Source organism: Podarcis raffonei, chromosome 10 (assembly GCF_027172205.1).
Source record: "Podarcis raffonei isolate rPodRaf1 chromosome 10, rPodRaf1.pri, whole genome shotgun sequence".
Classification (NCBI taxonomy): Eukaryota; Metazoa; Chordata; class Lepidosauria; order Squamata; family Lacertidae; genus Podarcis; species Podarcis raffonei.
This window is the reverse complement of record NC_070611.1, coordinates 23,655,129-23,664,478: the sequence shown is the minus strand read 5'-3', so window position 1 is coordinate 23,664,478 and position 9,350 is coordinate 23,655,129. Positions and strand designations below refer to the sequence as shown.

The following is a 9,350-nucleotide window of genomic DNA, read 5'->3' as shown; positions in this document are numbered from 1 at the left end:
AAATCAGGAGTAATAAAGGGAATCAATCAGCAAGAAAGATGTACAGCAATATACAGCATAAAATTTTAAAGAAGAATCAGAGTAATATTGTATATGAAAGGTGATTAAATGTTAGCATATGATTATACTGTCATTGCATATTATTATCAAAGAATGTTTAATTTATACCCTTTTTTTCAAATTATAGGTAGTTGTGCAAAAGCTTTTCTCCCCCCCTCCTGTTCTAGACCTCCCACCCAAACCGGAAACCATTTATGCTAGAGATTTGAGGTCCTGAATTAATTACACTTTATATCCTGAAGTACATTAGTTTTTTGGCAGCCTACAAGCACTAATAATGGAGAAGGGCTGTTGTCAGTCAATTGATAGTCGCGATTCCGCTCCTGCCTCCTCTGTTTTGCTTCCCAACTTGCAACTTGCAGGGAGAAAACAGGCTGCCAGGCAGTGGCTTTAACAAGCATCCTCTCCTGAGAAGCACATTAAAACAAAACAGAAAGGAAAAAGGTGCTACAACGCAGAAGCAAACACAGCAAATTGGTGGAAATAAGTTGCTTGTCATGCCTTATATATGGAAACGTTTCCTTGTTTGAGACACCACCTTGATGAGCAACTTGATGAGACTTTTTTTCTCCCTCTCTCCTTTTCTCCCTCTTTTGCTTCCCAGGGGTATATGTGATGTTACTTTGTTTTCAGCGCAAGACTGCTGAAAGAGCCCCTCTCGGTCGCCAGCAAAAGGGCCAGCTCCACGAATCGTCTCCAAGGTCAGCGCCATGGGATTTCCATTTGCTTCTTCGATGACAGTGTTGAAACATCGGAGCAATGGAACCTGACTGCTCAAAACTTCTCAGAGCATTTACAGGTAGAAGTTTGCAAGTTTGGGATCATTTGAACTAGCGGTGTTAAAAGCAGCCTGAAATTAATCCGGACAACGAGCTTCATCTGTTATTTATGCTAGGTCTGACGCTTAGCGTCAGAAGCACTCCAAAGAATATTTAAACAGACCTTGAATAAAAAACACGCACAGGGAAGAATCGGTGTTGTCATCTCTGTAGGATGAATGTAGCGCGTTGCTATTCTGCATTTCCCCCCTCCCCTCCCCCATCGCTTCTGCTCTTTTTGAAAATCTTGGCACGCCAGATCACTTCCGCAAGCTCCTGCATGATGAAGTTCTTTCCGTGCTGAACACCACCTCGTAGTGAGCTCAGCGCCCTTTCTGGCATGCCTCAGGAGACAACTAACTACAAAGTGAAGCACACAAGGCCTAGAGTCCACTAAGAGACACTTCACACACAGCCTTCCCCCTCTTCCCCTGCCCCAACAGATTTTTCTGGGTAGGGGGAAATAGGGTGGCGCTGTGGGTTAAACCACAGAGCCTAGGACTTGCCGATCAGAAGGTTGGCGGTTCGAATCCCCGCGACGGAGTGAGCTCCCATTGCTCGGTCCCTGCTCCTGCCAACCTAGCAGTTCAAAAGCACATCAAAGTGCAAGTAGATAAATAGGTACCTCTCCGGCAAGGAAGGTAAATGGCGTTTCCGTGCCCTGCTCTGGTTCACCAGAAGTGGCTTAGTCATGCTGGCCACATGACCCGGAAGCTGTATGCCACCTCCCTCGGCCAGTAAAGCGAGATGAGCTCCGCAACCCCAGAGTCAGTCAGGACTGAACCTAATGGTCAGGGGTCCCTTTACCTTTAATGTGCGAAGAAGGCACATGATTGTATGTGTTGGGAAGAGGTTGACTTCCAAAATGTGAACCACAGCAAAATATGATCACACATTTCCTCCCCATGAATTAACATATGCATATCCCTTCTCCCAGTGCTTTGCATGCCACATAATGGCCTCTCACTGACATGGGCGAACCATTCTTTGTGTCCGCACATTTTGCTTTATTCAGTGCTAGTTCAAATTGAAATAGCATTCACGCTGTGGCAGCACAACTCAGAGAAGCAATGGGTGGGGACAGTGAGCAAGCCAGCAAGCCTAGCCATCTTTGAGCTTCGCTGTTGCCACCAAGTGAATATCTTTAGCCCTCAGTAGGGACGCGGGTGGCGCTGTGGTCTAAACCACTGAGCCTCTTGGGCTTGCCGATCGGAAGGTCAGGGGTTCAAATCCCCGTGACGAGGTGGGCTCCCGTTGCTCTGTCCCAGCTCCTGCCAACCTAGCAGTTTGAAAGCACACCAGTGCAGGTAGCTAAATAGGTACCACTGCAGTGGGAAGGTAAATGGCGATTCCGTGCGCTCTGGTTTCTGTCATGGTGTTCTGTTGCACCAGAAGTGGCTTAGTCATGCTGGCCACATGACCCGGAAAGCTGTCTGTGGACAAACTCCGGCTCCCTCGGCCTGAAAGCGTGATGAATGCCACACCCCATAGTCGCTTTTGACTGGACTTAACTGTCCAGGGGTCCTTGGTTGCTTCTACCTCTGGTGTGTATTATTATTATTATTATTATTTAAAAAGCTAAGGTTTGAGCAATGCACCATACAAACTAAAATAAATAAAAATAACAGGAAAACACATCAGTGCTCAGCTTCTGTTTTTGGAATCCTGGATCTTCCATAGCAAGGGTGTCTCCCCAATGTTGCTGGACTCCGACTCCCATCATCCCTGACCATTGGCCATGCTGGATGTGCTTGATGGGAGTTGAGTCCCAACAACATCTGGAGGGCCACAGTTTTCCTGTACCTGCACTACAGTCTGGTTGGCTGCTTTCAGTACTGTCTTAAATACACTGGACACTCGGGTTGCGAACGTGATCCGTGCGGGAGGCACATTTGCAACCCGCAGCGTTCACAACCCGTAGCGCTGTGTCTGCGCACGCGTGGGTCGCGATTCAGCGCTTCTGTGCAAAGCGTAATTTAGCGCTTCTGCGCATGTGCAAGCGCCAAAACCCGGAAGTAACCCGTTCCGGTACTTCTGGGTTCGGCGCAGTGTGCAACCCGAAAATACACAACCTGAAGCGTCTGTACCCCAAGGTATGACTGTAATTTTCTCCCTTTTCCAAATAAGTCTTGCTCAGAGGACTTGAAGCACTAGCTGAGCAGGACTTAAGTCTGCTATGTGTTCTGAAAATGTTGAGAGTGAGCTTGGAATGGAAGTAAGCCCAATGAAATCCCATGTCTCCCAGCTTAATTGATATCTTAAATGTTTATCTAACTGGGCTGGCATCCTATACCTTTCGGAATGAAATGTCTTTGCATTCTAGTGATTATTGTGAGTGCAGCTGAGGTTTATTTGTTCTTCCGTTGGAAAAAACACACGTGTATGTGGTCCTTTGGCTTCCACTGGATTTACGGCGGTGTGGGAGGTTCCGTCACACAGGGTGCCAAGCCGAGGGGGCGTGTAACTGAGAAGATCCATTTGGGGGGAACCAATCTTGGCCTTGCGCTGCACACAATATTATGAAAGATTACCAAAGTCAGTCCCTGCCATAGGTGATAGTAGGGTTCAGCTGCACATGCAGTCTACTGGATCACAGGGTTAAGAACATAAGGAGATCCTGCTACATCAGGCCCGTGGCACATCTAGTTGCACGTCCTGTTGTCACAGTGGCATACAAGATGCCTATGGGAAACCCAATAGCAGGACCTGAACGCAACAGCAATTCTCCCTCCAGCAACTGTTAGTCTACCACCCACAGTGGAGGATTGTTTTTTCAATGGTTAATTGAATTCTTTATCCCCCTGCATTCCAAAACCTCTTCATTTGCTCTTTGATTTTAACTCGTGTGTCCACTTTATTTAACCCACCCATCTACCTTATTTTAGTATTATTTTTTTTAAGGGCAGAAAAGAAGAGAGAGATCTATTCATAAGTAATATGAATCACCTCATACATTTAAAAAAGGACCAAATGTTCATCATGAATGATTAAAACAGCACGCAGCCATGATGCTTTGAAATCCAACAATATTTTGCACAGTATGTACATGTGGTTTATTAGGTGAAATTCAGTAAGGTGAGTGCTCTGTAGCACTTTTCTAGTCTGTTTTTGCAGCTGGATAATCCATCACATTCAGCTTTTCCCACTTCAACCAGTGCTTGTTATAACTCCTCATTTTGTGTCCAAGTGTTAAGATGATGGACAGCATTTGCCGATTCAAATTTATCTGTGCTTTAAAGAGAGAGAGAGTTGGATATCAGCTTTCAGATGCCCAAATTCTTTGCCCTTGTTGACGTGCTTCCCTTTCTGGTTTTGGCATTTATTCACATGAGTTATTTTGTTAAAAATATAGAATTTATGAATTACTAGAACACAGGATGAAAATAACCATTTGTGCAACCATTTTATATATAGCCATTATATATAAAAACAATGAACTCTGTTCTCTGACTGTGGATCCTTATGTAGTCTAAATGGTTCCATGCCCCCACACAAGAAGGAGGTATCAGCGAACTAAGGATACCCCAAGGTTTGCAGAAGTACAAAACAAAAATTATAGGGAAAAAGTCCAGCTCATTAAAGACTGTGGGTGTGAAGAGGCCATTGAATGTTTGCTTGGGTTGGAGTGGACAAAATAGGGAAAGGTGGATGGAATGGCATATCCTGAAAGTGGGCACAGTTGGCTGGCTGAACAACAACATGACAATTTTTCTTGCAGGTCGAACGAGACCCCTTTCTTTGCTCCTCAGTGTCTCAAGAATCAGCCCTACACTTTGCTGGACCCTGAACCAAAGGAATAAGGAATGGGTGAGAGATTTCAGTTGAACTTAACTCTTGCAGATGGCACAGAACTCAAATTCCTCACTTTGTTCTCAGCTCCGAGGACCTTCTGGCGGTTCCCTCACTGCAAGAAGTGAGGTTACAGGGAACAAGGCAGAGGGCCTTTTTGGTAGTGGCACCCACCCTGTGGAACGCCCTCCCACCAGATATCAAGGAAATAAACAACCACCTGACTTTTAGAAGACATCTGAAGGCAGCCGTGTATAGAGCATTTTTTAATGTTTGATGTTTTATCATGTTTTTAATATTCTGTTTGGAGCAGCCCAGAGTGGCTGGAGAAACCCAGTCAGATGGGCGGGGTATAAATAATAAATTGTTGTTGTTATCTTGCTCCAAGACTAGTATATCCCTCCCCTAGTCTTCCTTTTACTGTGGTACATTGCTATTCTCCCTCTCTAGGCTTTTGGGTAGTTAGGGACTCTTTCAATCTTTAGGACTAAGTTGTGTGTATGCACTGAATGGTTATTTGCTGCCCACATATTTGTAACCTTATTGTCTTAAGCAGCACCCATATACTCTGTCCCTTTCATCTCTGTGTAATAAACCAATCTTTTTTTCTATTTCCTGGTGTGACAAGTTATTTAGCAGGCATGGGGCTTAAAGTATATACACACATTCTTAATGGATACACATCCTGACTCTACTCAAAAGGTTCCATTCCTCCAAAGTCGATATTCCTGCATTGCAGGACTAGAAGACCATTGGGTCTCTTCCAACTCTACAGTTCTATGATTATGTGATTCTAAGAGGGAACACTGGGTCTCTGCATGTGGTGGACATGTCTGTGACTTCAGATGTACATCTCCTAACACAATGCTGGATATTTTTTACCGTGGCACAATGAAGTTATAAACACATGCAGAATAAATGCAGTTCAAGCAAATATCCAGGGCTTCCTTTGTGGTGCCAGTGTGGTGTAGTGGTTAAGAGCGGTAGTCTCATAATCTGGGGAACCGGGTTCGCGTCTCCGCTCCTCCACATGCAGCTGCTGGGTGACCTTGGGCCAGTCACACTTCTATGAAGTCTCTCAGCTTCACTCACCTCACAGAGTGTTTGTTGTGGGGGAGGAAGGGAAAGGAGAATGTTAGTCGCTTTGAGACTCCTTAGGGCAGTGATAAAGTGGGATATCAAATCCAAACTCTTCTTCTTCTTTTTTGCCATCAATTTGATTTGAATTAATTTTATAATGAAATGATTTTAGAATGTTGTATTATTTTATTGTTGTTAGCCGCCCTGAGCCCGGCTTCAGCTGGGGAGGGCGGGATATAAATAAAATTTATTATTATTATTATTATTGATGTGTTTGTTGCAGCAGGTTTGACACCCAGTGAGGCAATGAAAGAGTGCCACAGATCACCATCCTGTTGCAGCTCTTCTAGCAAAATGTCAGGAGTAGGTCAGCAATAAAAACCACTGGTGTCAGTGAAGTCAATGCAAAGTAACCAAAACAGCGCAGACCTAGTGATCACAGCAACTCTTCCCAGTAGGGTGGAATATAAAAAACATTCTGAAAATTTGTTTAAGTGTTTTTAAAAAATACATTGAATTTTCTATAAGGCTGACCATCGCCATCTAGTATCACATTAGTATGTTGCACTTAAAACGTTTTATTTGCAGATATATAGCTGAGTATCAGGTCTTGCTCCAAGGAGCCCGCTACAACGACAGAAGGTCCCAACTTTCCCACCGTTCTCTAAGACCCCTTCCCATATCAGCCTAAGACTCCGATTTCTCGTCTCTCTTTGCTCCATCATCTTCATCTCTCTGCATGTTCTGGGAGACTAGTGATGAGGGAAGCTGGTCGCAGTAGGAGGGGTAGACTCCCCGGCTTCTTCAGCAGCCTATCTCAACTCTACGTCCTGACCACCTTCTGCTTCTGTCTCTGCTTCTGGGCTGCTCTTTGCCGCAGCCTCTTCCTGCTCAGTAAAAGGTTACCTCTTCAGCTTCCGACACCTCTTCCTCTTCCCAGTTTGCCCCTTCTTCTCCCTCTGACTGCACATCGTCATTCCAACACCAACCCCCTGGCTTTGAGCCTTCTTCCCTTGGGGGTCCCCCAACTGGTGCCTGCCAGCACTCCTGCATCCAGCCAGTCCCTGGCAGTCCTTGATTTGCAGTGCAAATCTCCATCATGTGCACAGAGCTCTCACCTGCGTGTGCATACTACTCCTTTCTGCCCTTAAGCAAGGAATTCTGCACCCAGTTTCATTACTGCTAAAGGAGGATTAGGCTGCAATCCTCTGGATGTTTTCCTGGGAGAAACATAACTGAAATTAGAGTGCCTTTTAAGTATTTTTAAAAAATCTTTATTGAAAGTTCAAAAAGTACATAATTATATGTGCACTAAACATAGTGAGACGTAAATAAAAGAGAGAAAAAGAGAAACAGAATCCATGTAGAAGGAAAAATAAAGGGAGAAGGGAAAACCCCTAACTATATACTTTACAAGGCTGTTATTGTACTTCACCAGACCTTAATTTATTACAGTATTTGTAAGAATGGATTCCAAATACCATTGAATTTGTCCGTGGCAAGTCTGCGTTTGTATGCAAGTTGTTCATATGTTGCAAGGTTATATAAGCCTTCAATCCAGTCGTAGAAGGGAGCCGCATTTTTGTTTTTCCAATTCGTCAGGATCAGTCTTTTTGCTGTGGTGAGGGCACAGAGAGTCCACTCGTGTTGTCCTTTTGTAAGGTCCCACATGCCGGGTATATAATTCAAGAAGATATTTTGCTCTGTAAATGTAAGGTTGTTCCATACAGTTCTGTTTATAGCTTCAGTTGCCTTCTGCCAAAAATCATTCAATATAGGACAATGAAAAAACATAAGTTTTCAAGAAGCATTTTTAAAGTAAATAATTTGAAATTACACTGTTAATATCAGTTCTGTGAATATGTCAATAATGGGTTCATGTTTTGTTTTGTTTTGGCTCACTGTATTGTAACACAAATGCTTGAGTAAGAATAGCCAAGGTGACTTATTTGTGCGGACAAGAGAAAGTGTGTATGATCAAGTCAAAGCTAGCAGCAGCATCCGTTTAATTCTCATTGATTGTGATGCCTTGTGTTAACTCTCTCCTATTGAAATCAGTGGCACCTAACTGTGTTTAATCCACTGCCTGGATCAGGCTCCCTTATCTTTAGATGTGTAGGGCTTGGGTGAAGAATGCATTTGCTTGGACCGCCGCATATCGCATTTCCATCAGTAGTCGTATGGAAAATGTGCACTGGTGGAAATGAACGAGCATAGAGGGGTAGTTTGAAAAATGCAGGGAATCATATAAAGTGGGAAAGGCCTTGCTGGATTGGGAAATAGAAAAAGAGCAAATTAATTCTTTTAATATATTTTAAAAGGCTTTGATGTTATTGTGAATGGGAAGACGGCCTGTTTTCCCTATGGGCTTCAGATAGCTGGCTGCCACAGGGGTGGAGTGGGTGATAAGTTCTAAAAACCTAGTTAAAACCTTTTTTCCCCCCTTCTTAAGATATTTCTTGGCTTCATAAACATTTCTAGCTTCTTCTGTTATGCATGTTTTTCCTCAGTGCCTATAGATAAGAGCAAATTGAATAGCAGTGATTGTGCAAAGCTCTCTGTTTTATGTTGCAAAGGAAGTTTTCGGTGCATCTTTGAAAATTCCCTTCGGTGACAATATGCAGTCAGCATATATCCTTGTGGAAAAAAAAGAAGAAAAGATGAAGGTATTAGCCAATCTGATCTATCTAAATATACCATCAGAACTGAGAAAATAATTTGTCATAAATAATGTATTTTTAAGTCATCATATTTTATTTCTTCCTAGAATTTCTCTCTCTTTTTGGAGATAGATTTAAATGAAGTAGAAACTCTCCAATGAGTGGATAGGTTCTTTGCTGTAGGTTGTCAAAACTTTTAAACATTCGTAACCTTGCTTTCTTGCTTTGGAAAAGGAGTTGCTTTAAAAAAAATATGTTTCGGGTGTTTTTCTTTTTAAAGGAACTACAGTGCTACCAACTTTCTGAAAATCAAGAACCTTCTCGCAAAGTCATAAGAAATGATTGTGAAAGGCAAAGGCAGAGAAGCTGTGGCCCTTCAGACATTATTGGACTCCTATCAGCCTCAACCAACATGGCTGATGGTCAGGGATGGTAAGAGTGGTATTCCAACAGCATCTGGAGGGCCTTAGGTACATTGGATTGCAGCCCCTTTGAGATCCCCTATATTTTTGGTGGTTAAAGCTGTGGTTTTCCCAGTAGTGATGTATGGAAGTGAGAGGTGGACCATAAAGAAGGCTGATCACCGAAGAATTGATGCTTTTAAATTATGGTGCTGGAGGAGACTCTTGAGAGTCTCATGGACTGCAAGAAGATCAAACCTCTCCATTCTGAAGGAAATCAGCCCTGAGTGCTCACTGGAAGGACAGATCCTGAAGCTGAGGCTCCAATACTTTGGCCACCTCATGAGAAGAGAAGACTCCCTGGAAAAGACCCTGATGTTGGGAAAGATTGAGGGCACAAGGAGAAGGGGACGACAGAGGACGAGATGGTTGGACAGTGTTCTTGAAGCTACCAACATGAGTTTGATCAAACTGCGGGAGGCAGTGGAAGACAGGAATGCCTGGCGTGCTCTGGTCCATGGGGTCACAAAGAGTCGGACATG

At 43.6% G+C, this 9,350-nt stretch overlaps 1 long non-coding RNA gene across 4 annotated transcripts in view; it reads left to right on the top strand.

Annotated features, from left to right (window-relative positions):
• Positions 1-4,749, top strand: part of LOC128422840 (uncharacterized) — a 48,427-nt gene extending 43,678 nt beyond the window's left edge. For 2 of the 4 annotated variants that reach the window (XR_008332606.1, XR_008332603.1), the window contains one exon: positions 665-1,339. This is a non-coding gene — a long non-coding RNA (uncharacterized LOC128422840). Of the gene's footprint in view, positions 1-664; positions 1,340-4,596 lie in introns of those variants that run through there. The other 2 variants (XR_008332605.1, XR_008332604.1) reach the window with 2 other exon arrangements.
• Positions 4,750-9,350: the final 4,601 nt, after the last annotated feature.